Genomic DNA, 12,634 nt, shown 5'->3' with positions numbered 1-12,634 from the left:
GTGTTTACCATATACCATGTGAATGTGGTATGGTATACATCGGCCAGATGACCAGGACTGTTGACATCAAGTGCAAAGAGCACCAAAGGCACACCAGACTGAGACAGGCAACCAAGTCAGCGATTGCTGAGCATTGTTTAAAACTCAACCATTCGATGAAGTATAATAATGCTGAGATTTTAACACAAACATCGAGATACTGGAACAGCAGCAGCAAAGAATCTATTGAGATTAAGTTTGTGGAGAATCTCATTAACCGGGACACCAGTTTCCAGCTGAGCTCGGCTTGGAATCCATTGTTCGATCTTCTGAGGACATAACATAGGCAACATCCAAACTCCAAGGCACACAAGTATAAAGATGGAATTACAGATAACAGCCCAGTACATGCAACAAAGGACTTACATGAAATGGTACACAACAGACACAATATCTCAGGACATTCTTCCAAGTCTTGAGTGACAATTTGAACACAATTGGACTGCAAATAGCACTGCAGCCACTCCTTGGGGAAGGGGGGGCAAGAACTTTGGACAGAACGGCTAACACAGCACACCTCGGTAACAGAACGTCCTAATTCACAGAAGGACTCAAATGACAACAATCGGAAGATAAAACATCTAGCACAGCTTCGACACCATTCAGCTATATTGACAACGGATAATAACCAAAAAGCATGCGCACAGCATTTGAAACACCCACGGCTAGAAGAAAATGATACAGCCATTGCTATTGGTCAGCAGAAACCATGGACAGAGTGCCAGATGAGGCGTGGACCCCAGAGGGAATGTCTAGCACAAAGTAGGCGTAAATACTGGACTAGTTCCATATTGGAATTAGTATCGGACAGCACCTGAAGAAGAATGTGAGTCACGCAGTTGAAATATCGTGCAGGAAAGATGCGAGTAACTGGGAGAGACCCAATTAATAACCATGCAACACTTTTCTTGAAGATACTGTTTGTGAAGGCTTTCAAAAACTGCATCCGCAAATGAAAACTGCACAATATCATACTGGATGACTGCTGATTAAAGTATGTGAAATAGCCGATGCAATACGTGTGCTCGAAGGGCAGCCTACATTTTACACTAAGAATTAACCACACAAAAGCTTCAGTTAACATGGGAGCCACATTTGTTGAAAGCAGATCAAAATCAGCATGAATATCTCATAATTGCTTGAACTGATGTAAAAAGAAAGTACTGATCTTGTGTGATGATTTGATAGTGTCAATAAGACACCCACCCACCACTTCACACCACAAATGAAATAGTAATGATAGAAGTGGATAGAAACCAGTGGTCTGGCACCAAGAAAGCCATATCTCATCTGCCACAAAGGTTATGGCTAGTGTTTTCTATTCTCTTATTAATTACCTTTCTATAAATCAATATCTTTACTCTGCAATTCACACTTATGTGCTTCACAAGGGGTTCACAGAACCACTTTTAGAGTTTCCTCAACTGATCCACTCTAGCGTAGTACATGAGAAAAATGAGCGCTCAAATCTTTCCATGTAAGCTCTTTTTTATCTTATTTTATTATAATGGTCATTTGTCCCTATGTAAGTCAATAAAATATTTTCGCATTTGGAGGAGAAAAGTTGATGATTGGAATTTCATGAAAATATCTCACCATAGTGAAAAAATGATCTTGTTTTAATGACTGCCACTCCAGCTTGCTTATCATACCCGTGGCACTCCCCTCCATCTTGTGATAATACAAAATTAACTGTTCTTCTTTGAATTTTTCGATATCCTCTGTCAGTCTATCTGGTTAGAGTCCCATACTGCAGAACAATATTCCAGAAGTGGATGGACAAGCATAGTTTAGGCAGTATCATTAATAGATTTGTTTCATCTTTTAAGTGTTCTGCCAATAAAACACCGTCTTTGGTTCACCTTTCCCACAACACTTTCTATGTGATGGTTCCAGTTTTAGTTGTTTATAATTATAATCTTTAGGTATTTAGTTGAATTGATAACTTTTAAATCTGCATGATTTATTGCCTAGCCTAAACCTAATAGCATTTGTTTTTAGTACTCATGTGGAGGATTTCACACTTTTTACCTTTTGAGTCAACTGTCACTTTTTGTAACATGCAGATAACTTCTCTAAATCCTTTTACAATTTGTTTTGATATTCTGATGAGCATCAGATGGTAAATGGCAACATCATTTGCAAATAATCTAAGAGGGCTGCTCAGATTGTCACCTGATCATTTATACACATTAAGAACTGCAGAGACCCCATAACACTTTTTTGGGGACTCCACACATCATTTCTGTTTCACAGATGACATCCTGTCACTTCCTATGAACAGTTCCTATCTCACTGAATGTCAGAAATCCATACGCACAACAACTTAGAGGATGCTCCAGATGCACACAACATCATTAGAAGCTGCTTGTGAGGAATGGTGTCAAAAGTCTTCTGTAAATCTAGAAATATGAAATCAACTTGAGATTCTCTGTCAATAGCAGTCATTACTTCACTTAAACAGGCAGCTGCGTTTCACAAAAATGATGTATGTCCTAATCATGTGTCAATAAATTGTTGCCTTCCCTCCCCTCGGGATATTTCATAATATTAGGAAACAGTACACATTCTAAAATCTTACTACAAATCGATGTCAATGATATGGGTCTGTAATTCAGCTAATTACTTCTATTTCCTTTGTTGTGTACTGAGGTGACCCATGCAATTTTGGAGTCTTTAAGTACAGACTTTTAGTCGAGTGACTGATACTACATGACTGTTAGAAATGGAGCTATTTCATCAGCATACTCCAATAGCAACGTAACTGTTATAGCTGCAAGTGACCAGCGAGCGGTGCACGGCAGAGAATGGAGATGCAAAGCCACCAGGTGGGGGAGCCGCTGGAGGTATCACTAACAACGAACAGACAGGACAGATAAACAAGTAGGGGATGACAGACACTACAACCAACTTGGGCACAACACGAAGCAAGCAAGCAAGAACTGAGGTGATGAACACGGCAAGACAACAACAACACAGGAACACTCCAAACAACAACAGTAAGTATCTCAAAACACTGAACTGGAATGCAGTATGGACGACATGCATATGCGAACTATGGTGAGTACCAGACTGCTGGGGTAGTGCCGCAGACTTCACGTGGTACGGAGAGAGGCGCATTTGCACGGCGAGGCTTGTGGCGCAGGCATGCGCAGGAACACAGAGCCTTTGTGAGTATCCAGGTCCATACCCCCTGGCGCACGTTCAACTTTCGCAGCTTCCGACACCAGACTAACTGCCTTTATTGACTTCAGTTGCTTCACTACACAGAGGATATCTAATCCCAAATTACTCATGTAAGCAGCTATTCTTGATTTTGTATTCTGGAATAGTATTTAGGGTATCTTCTTTGGTGAAGTAATATTATAACACTATGTTTAGTACTTCACTCAACTGGTACTGCCATCTGTCACATTACCACTGCTATCATGCAGTGAAGGTATTGTCAAGGCTTGCTACTGGTATACATTACATATGACCAGACTCTCTTCGGATCTTCTGCCAGATTTCAAGGCAGAGTTTTTTTTTGTAGAAACTATTAGTGTCCTTATCTTCTTTGTGTAATTTTTGAAGAGAGCATTTTCAGTACAATTTCAGATGATGTTTTACACTTACCACTGGCTTTAAACACATATTTTTGCCTACATATCAAGGGAAGAAACTCTTTCAATCCAACAATGCAACACACATAATTAATAATGAAAGGAGCACCACTTGCAGTTGGCTGCATCATGGGCTCTTCGTGGGATTCGGAAGGACCACATCCACATCTGGGATGATTCTTCTCAGTATGCAAACAGAGTGCAAACTGGATTTCTTCCCCTCCTAGGCAGTCCTCGCATGCCTAATGCTGGAGCTCCCAACCACCAAAAATCCTAACCTCTGTGAACGCCCAGATCCTGCAGGCCAAGAGGCTTCCTCTGAAATAGCACACAACTGCAGTTAGCTTAGGATCATTATTAATCACAGGCAGCACTGGAAAACTGTTTCTCAGACAAATTGGGAGGCCTTTCGGTGCTCTCCACATCTCGAAACAACCTCCCACCTGACCAAGGGTGGGGGTCAACTTCAATGTAGGCAGTAAAATTACAATGGACAAAAACTATCACAAAAAAGGAAAAGATTCACAAAATCTATAGTTCTTTGGTTACAATACATGAAGATATGCAAATATTTTAATATGTTATTCTACAAGTTAAACTACAAAGAAAAGTTCATATAAACATAGGTCCACAAATGTTTAGTTACAGAGTTACGGCTAATAAAAGATTTTGCCTGAAATTTAGCAATTCGCCAATATGAAGCCATCACAAAACTGTACGAGGATAAAGTAAAGCACAATTTCCATTTATTTTTTGTTATTGATCTGCTGAATCTAATAAAACATGTCCCAGATGTGTATCTGCAGTAGTTTTCCAGAACATCCAGAGAAGCAGGCATAAATTTTGTAATTTTTTTAATTTATTAACTACTTGGCCCAATTTGTTTTTTAAATTCCAGACAATTGCACAAAGTTTTCAACAGAAGTTGTAGAGAATTTAATTTTGGAAAAATGATGGTAATAATGTTAACTGAAACTATATGAATATGTCAGATAATCTGCTTTTATAAACGCCATAGCACATGTGAATTCATATTAAACCAGAAGAAACAAAGCTCAATGTTAAGGAAGTTGTACAGAGTACATACAATTTCACGATACATTCGCAATAAATGTTCAAAAACGTCTCCACCAAGTGCAACACATTTAGCTGCACTTGTATGAACAGATTTTGTTACTTGTTTCAGTTTCACAGGATTGTTCTTAATTTCGTCTATTGCATTCATAATGCGAGCAAGTAATGCCTCACGTGTACTGACTTTGTCCTCCTAAATGATGTCTTTCATCCATCCTCACACACAAAAATCCATTGGTGTTAGCTCGGGCAATCTGGGTGGCCACAGACTTGTAGCACTACGACCAATCCATTTCTGGGGAAAATGTTCACTTGAAGGTGTAGTAACAGTGTTGGCAAAATGTGGAGGCATGCCATCATATTGAAAATACATTTGCAATCGCATAGCAAGTGGGCCATCTTTGAGCAAGCAGGGCATTTCTTCTTGAAGGAATTGTAAGTAGGCCTCACCAGTTAGACGTCCTGGGAAAATGAATGGTCCAATAAAGTGTGTGTTGATTACACCACACTACACATTTATGCTAAATTTCTGCTGGAAGTTGCACTGGACTGTTGCATGTGGGTTTGCTTCAGATCACACATGCTCATTATGTAAACTGCTTATACCATCTCGAGTAAATTGTGCCTCATCAGTAAATAAAATGTATTTGTGTAACTGTCAATTAGTATTTAACCAGTTGCACAACTCCAAGCAAAGGACAGGATCTCACGGATGTAAATGATGCACTTTTTTATGGTAAGGATGCAGACTATTGTACTTCAGTTATGCCATACCTTAGACTGTGAAATGCCTAATTGTTGAGAGATATGTCGTGTACTGGTACTTCGGCTACATTGAGCAGCATCCACATTATCCTCATCACGTATCGAGCGCTCATGCTGACTATGAACGCTAGGTAGAAAACCTGTCTCTGGTAACATTCAAAATACTCCGCTAATGGTTCGTGCATTTGGAATCCTCAGAGTTGGATAACATATGCGATATTCGTTAACTGCAGCCGTAGCATTACCATCACATTTGTCATAAACAAACGCCATATTGGAGTCTTCCTGTGTCATAAATTTGAAAGGCATCCCTATTTCATAAATAATCTACAAACTGCAACAGTTACTATGTGGTTTCAATTAAATACACTGTGGTTATTATGTTATTTCACTGAAAAATACAGAAAATTAACTCATTTAAAGGTTAGGAAACGACTGAAACAACTTACTGACGGTTGCCAACAATGACATAAATGTTTCTACTTTCTTAATGGAAAGTAAACAAATGTACTTGTATAATAATCTTTGCTTCTCTGGATGTTCTGGAAAACTACTGCAAATATACATCTGGGACATGTTTTATTAGATTCACCAGACCAATAACAACAAAAATAAATGGAAATCACGCTTTACTTTAAACTCGTTCAGTTTTGCGATGACTTTATATTAGCAAAGTTGGTAAATTTCAGACAAAATCTTTTGCTAGCCATAAGTCTGTAACTAAACATTTGTGGACCTATGTTTATGTGAACTCTTTTCTTCAGTTTTACTTGTAGAATAACATATTAAAATATTTGCACATCTTCATGAATCACCCTGTATAGCTAGCCCACCAGCATATTTTGCTCACTGTCAATGTGTCAGATGTCACTGTAAACTGCTTGACAAAGCTGAGATGTTGTATTTGAAGCACCAGTTTGGTATGGTAATTATGGTGGCTGTGGTTAGTAAAAGGTGTAATGGTAAGTAAAAAGTGTGACTTACTGACTTGGAAACATTTGACAAAATTTTCTTACACAAGAGAGAGCTGCTTACAGGTTTTGGCCTTAAATTAATTCAGATAATAGACTGATGATAAACTGCTGTAAAGTCAATCTGATCAAAGGTGATGATGAAGCCACTATAAGATCTATATCTGTTTTTACTGACAGGTGAGCAACAGTTCCTACAACAGTGTCTTCTAAGTTCATATTGCTACAATTTGCCTTGGCTGTCTATTCTAAAACAGTCTCTGCCTTCAGATAACCAGTAGTATAGAGGAGATGTGTGTGTGTGTGTGTGTGTGTGTGGGGGGGGGGGCAAAGAGAAGAGGGAGGGATAGAAGGGAAGGGGTGAAGGGAAATTGTGCAGGACTGCTTGTGGGAGCGTGCACGGGCTTGTCAGAGACAGGATAGTGGACTGCTAGGTGCAGCAAAGGAGATAAGTAGAGAAATGGCAAGGAGTATGAAAGTGCACTTGGGGGGGGGGGGGGGGGGGGGGAGAGATATTTGTGAGGCTGGAAAGGGAACAGAGAATGGCAAAGATGTAGGTGACAAACAGGGACTAGCAAAGATTGAGCCCAGGGGATTAAGAGAATGTGTCGCAGGGAGTATTTCCATCAGCACAATTCCAAAAAGCAATTCTTGGTGGAAGTACTCAGGCAGCATGCACAAGTTGTGAAGCAGTTGTTTCAGTCAAGCACATCATGTAGTGTTGCTTGCTCAATAACTGAGTGGCCCAGTTGTCACTTGGCCAGTTAGGTGGTGGCGTTCAAAGGGGACAGACTGCCTGCTAGTCATCATGCCCACGTAGAATGCCACACAGTGGTTATAGCCAAGTTGGTAGACCACATAACTGCTATCAGATGTAGTCCTGTTTTTGACAGAGTGGGAAATGCTTGTGACAGGACTAAAGTAGGTGGCAGTGGGAGGGGTGTGGGGCAGGTTTTACATCTTAGTCTATTACAGAATGTGAGCCATAAGGCACAGGTTTGGGAACAGGGATGGAATAAGAACAGATAACGATACTGATAGGTTGTGTGGGCAGCGGAATACCATTATGAGAGGGGTGGAAAGGATGCCTGTGTGATGCCCAAAGCCTTCTCTATGAGGTGAGTAGCAATCTATCCTAATTAACATTTTTCTACTCCAAATATACATTTAGAACTATTGATCACAAAACCATATTCTCGTAATTGGCTGGGTATGCTTTGGAGATGGTCTGCTTCCTTGCGTGACATAATGAGAAAGTCATCAACATAGACATAAAAGAAATCAAGATAATGCCAGAACGAAATTTTCACTCTGCAGCGGAGTATGCGCTGATATGAAACTTGCTGGCAGATTAAAACTGTGTGCCAGACCGAGACTAGAACTCGGAACCTTTGCTTTTCGCGGGCAAGTACTCTACCAACTGAGCTACCCAAGCACGACTCACGCCCCGTCCTCACAGCTTTACTTCTGCCAGTACCTCGTCTCCTACATTCCAAACTTTACAGAAGCTCTCCTGCGAACCTTGCAGAACTGAGAGCACTTGCCCACGAAAGGCAAAGGTCCCGAGTTCGAGTTTCAGTCTGGCACACAGTTTTAATCTACCAGGAAGTTTCAATCAAGACAATGCATTATGTTGTCCATGAAACAATAAAATTTTTGTGCACTGTTGTATAACTAAAATGGTGCCTGATTGAATTCAAATAATTCAAAACAGATGTGAATTCAAATAATTCAAAACAGATGGAATGTCTTTGGGGGCTGTGGGAAGCTGGTAAAAGGCACAGTCTAAATAACTGGTGTCATTGTTGTTCACAGCAAAGTCCTCAACATATGGTATGGGACCATTTGGGTGTGTGCCGGACCGAGACTCGAACTCGGGACCTTTGCCTTTCGCAGGCAAGCGCTCTACCAACTGAGCAAAGGTCCCGAGTTCGAGTCTCGGTCCGGCGCACAGTTTTAATCTGCCAGGAAGTTTCACATCAGCGCACACTCCGCTGCTGAGTGAAAATCTCATTCTGGAAACATCTCCTAGGCTGTGGCTAAGCCATGTCTCCGCAATATCCTTTCTTTCAGGAGTGCTAGTTCTGCGAGGTTCGCAGGAGAGCTTCTGTAAAGTTTGAAAGGTAGGAGACGAGGTACTGGCAGAAGTAAAGCTGTGAGGACGGGGTGTGAGTCGTGCTTGGGTAGCTCAGTTGGTAGAGCACTTGCCCGCGAAAGGCAAAGGTCCTGAGTTCGAGTCTCGGTCCGGCACACAGTTTTAATCTGCCAGGAAGTTTCAGAAGTTATGGGAATCACATAAGGACACTGTATACACAAAAGGGACCTGGAGGTACAATGGAAGGTTTCACACTGATTATATTAGGTTGGTGCATAAGTTTGTATTGTTTTTGTTTTGCACGTTGGTATTATGGTTGCTATGGTTTTATTTATCAATTGTCATTTTTTATTTGTAGTTCACTGTTGCTATTTGAGTTTACATAATGTCACTTTGTCATTTGGAGATAGTGAATGGAACTGTGGACACAAGGAAATGGAATGCCAGTTGACTTGTGTGCAGATAATGCCATTGGACAGAGCACAGCAAAAAAATGGTTTTTCTCATTTTTAGGAGTATTGTTTTGACATTAGTGACTCTACACTTTCAAGAAGACCTTTGGTGTTTGATGAAGACTGTTTAAACACATTAATCCACAATGGCAAATTTTAGTGTACTCGAGAACTGGCAAATGTGATGAACTGTGATCATTCCACCATCATACAAGATTTGTATGCAATGGGGAAGGTTCAAAAATCGAATGTATGGGCACCACATGGTCTAAGTCAAAATCAGTAGGTGGCCACATGTGCAGCTCTGTTTGCTCTTAATCAACTGGCATAATTACTGGTCATGAGAAACGGCGTCTTTATGCTAGCATAAGGAAAAAGAAGGAATGAATGAGTCCAAACAAAGCATCAACTCACCAAACAAAGACCTGCACTCACCCAGAAAAGATAATATTATTTATCTGGGGGGAACACCGATGGTGCAGTGCAAAATGAACTGCTACCTCGAGGTATAACCACCACTGTTGACATTTATTGTCAACAACTGAGACATCTTGCAGATGTAATCCAAGAACAGTGACCAGGAACACTGTGTGAAGTGATGCTGCTCCATGATAATACCCACCCGCATTCTGCCAGACTGACAAAAAACACTGTACAGGAATTGTGTTGTAAAGTCATTCTGCATCCACTGCTCACCTGACCTTGCACCCTCAGATTTTCAACTTTTCTGTTCTTTATTGAACAACCTACAAGAAACTTTGTTTCTGGATGAAAATGCATTCCGAACATGGCTTCACAAGTTCTTCATTTCAAAACCACACAATTCCTACAGTCGAGGAATTGGACAAGTTACCCAAACCTCTGCAGACTGTTGTAAATAATGAAGGTGAATACATTATTGATAACCAAAGTCTCTATTATCTGTATCTGTTGTGTTCAGCGAACTTATGGAAAAATGCTACAAACTTATGCACCAACCTAACGTAATGATAATACAAAGACTTCAGAATCTGATTTTAAACTGTAAGACATTTCCAAGGGCAGATGAGGACTATGACCATAAATTATTGGTTACCAGCGAGCTGTCAGGGCTTCAAGCTGGTAGCGACACGTGTCTACAACCAGACAACTTGTGTAGCATAACAATAATTTTGCTTACGGCCCACTGCATGGAGTTATGATTAAAATTCAGAAACAATGCTATGTAATTGAGTATTATCATTTTCATATAACTTAAATAATTTAAGCAGTGCAAACCAAGAAAGTTCTCAGTAGGTACAAATGTTTCCTATTCTATATTTAATTGGTGTCTGGTGTGTGGCATCTCATGACTATGATGGAAGCTGCGATCTACTGCGAGCACCTGGTCTGCCTGACTGCTAAGCTAGTTCGAAGCAAGCAACGTCCACTTGTTGGGTGCTGACTTCAGTGCCAGTCTGGTGTGAGCTAAATTTAATGTTTGAATTTTCCTGCATTTCACAACATAGTAACACTACGAAGCACCTTATACCATGCAACATCAGTGCGATGTACCCTCTACCATAACACATTGTTACGAATTACCCTGTGCCACGTAAAATTGGTAAGAAACATTCTTCACCACACAACATTGGTACGACACACTCATTGCAATGTAAAATTGTTATGCAGCACCCTCAACCATGCAACAATGATATGAAGCACTTTCTGTCAGGCAACATTGACATGAAGCACCCTCTGCCATGCAACAACAGTGGTTGCACTCTCTGCTGTGCAACAACAGTGGTTGCACTCTCTGCCGTGCAACAACAGTGGTTGCACTCTCTGCCGTGCAACAACAGTGGTCACACTCTCTGCCATGCAACAACAGCAGGTTGCACCCTTTGACAAGTAACAACAGTAGGTTGCATCTTCTGGCACATAACACAGATAAAAAGTATCCTCTGCGAGTCAACATTGGTATGAAGTACCCTCTGCCTCATACAACTGATACAAAACTACCTCTGTCACGCAATGTGGTACAAAGCATTCTCTGCCCAAAGAAAATCAGTATGAAGCAACTTCTACCACACAACACTGGTACGAAGCACCCTCTGCCACACAAAACTAAGAAGGAAGGAAAGTAGATTAGGTTAATGTCTCATCAACATCATGTCATTAGCATACAATATTGCAGTGCCGCTCGTTATAAGCGGGAAGTCTGGGTTTGAGTCCCGGTCTGGTACAAATTTTCATTGTCGTTGTTCCACTCTACAGTTGATGGTAGTCCTTACTCGCAATTGCGAATTCATTTGATGTGTCAAGTCATTAGGGGCAGAGCACACCCTCAGAACGTTTCAAGGATGGTGAAGTAAATAGGCCAAGCCCTTTCAAAGGAACCATCCTGCCACCTCCCTGGAGTGCTTTAGGGAAATAATGGAAATCAAAATCTGGATGGTCAGATGAGGATTTGAACCATCATCCTCCTGAATGTGAGTCCAATGTGCTAACCAATGTGCCATCTCACTTGATCAAAATTGGTTATATGCACCCTCTGCCACACAGCATTTGTACACAGCATCATTTGCTATGGAACACTGGTACAAAGCACCCACTGCCACAAAACATTGGTATGAAGCACCATGAAAGCTACCCCGATTCCAAAGAGCTCTGACATACACTGCTAGATGGCAATAGCATATTTTCACAATGGTGGAGAAATGTAACACATCACAGCTCAGCTAATTTACATGAAATACTTCCAAGTTATATACACAAACCTATATATACAGAAGATAGATAGATTAGAAAACAGATGAACAGCACACTAAAACTGAAGAAATTACAAAAGAGCTTTGAAATTAAGGAGATAGGACCTGGATAATTTGAAACAATCAAAAGTTATTGTGAGTGTCAGAGGGAATATTAGGCAATGGTTGACTGTAATGCAGCAAAATATCAAATAGGTAAAAAGACAAGGTGTGGTAGAGATCGATGGATAACACAGGAGATACTGAATTTAATTGATTGAAGCAGAAACTATGAAAATATAGCAAATGAAAATACAGATGTTTAAAAATTAGATTGGCAGAAAGTGCAAAATGATTTAGCAGGAATGACTAGAGGACAAATGCAAGGCTGTAGAAGCCTGCATATATAGGTGAAAGACAGATGGCACCTATAGCAAAATTAAAGAGATGTTTTGTGAAAAGAAAAGCAGCTGTTTGAATATCAAGGGCTCAGATGACAAGCCAATACTAGCAAAGAAGGCAAATGTGGAAGGAATATATCGAAGGGCTATACCAGGGTAATGATACTGAAGACAATATTACAGAAAAGGAAGAGGAAGTAGATGAAAGAAGATTTTGACAGAGCACTGTTGGACCTAAGTTGAAATAAAGCTCCTGGAGTAGAGGACATACCCTCAAAACTACAGAGATCCCTGGGAGAGCCAGGTACAACATAACTAATCCATCTAGTGTACAAGACACAAGGGTTCCCCTGAAAGTAATGCACCACATTTTTTTCCCTCAACAATTCTTTATTGAACATAATGAGAATTACACACAGGAAACAATGGCGTTTTATCTACACACCCTATTTTTCCACATAATCTCCATCCCATTCTATGGTCTTCCTCCAGCGTGAAACAAGGGTGCATATGCCCTGTTGGTACCA

The 12,634-nt window shown here is 40.5% G+C and overlaps 1 protein-coding gene across 1 annotated transcript in view; it reads right to left on the bottom strand.

Annotated features, from left to right (window-relative positions):
• LOC124595444 (mediator of RNA polymerase II transcription subunit 12) overlaps positions 1-12,634 on the bottom strand; it is a 371,808-nt gene that overhangs the window by 170,643 nt on the left and 188,531 nt on the right. The window lies entirely within an intron of this gene.

Source organism: Schistocerca americana, chromosome 2, assembly GCF_021461395.2.
Source record: "Schistocerca americana isolate TAMUIC-IGC-003095 chromosome 2, iqSchAmer2.1, whole genome shotgun sequence".
NCBI classification, from domain to species: Eukaryota; Metazoa; Arthropoda; class Insecta; order Orthoptera; family Acrididae; genus Schistocerca; species Schistocerca americana.
This window is presented reverse-complemented; position numbering and strand designations above follow the sequence as displayed.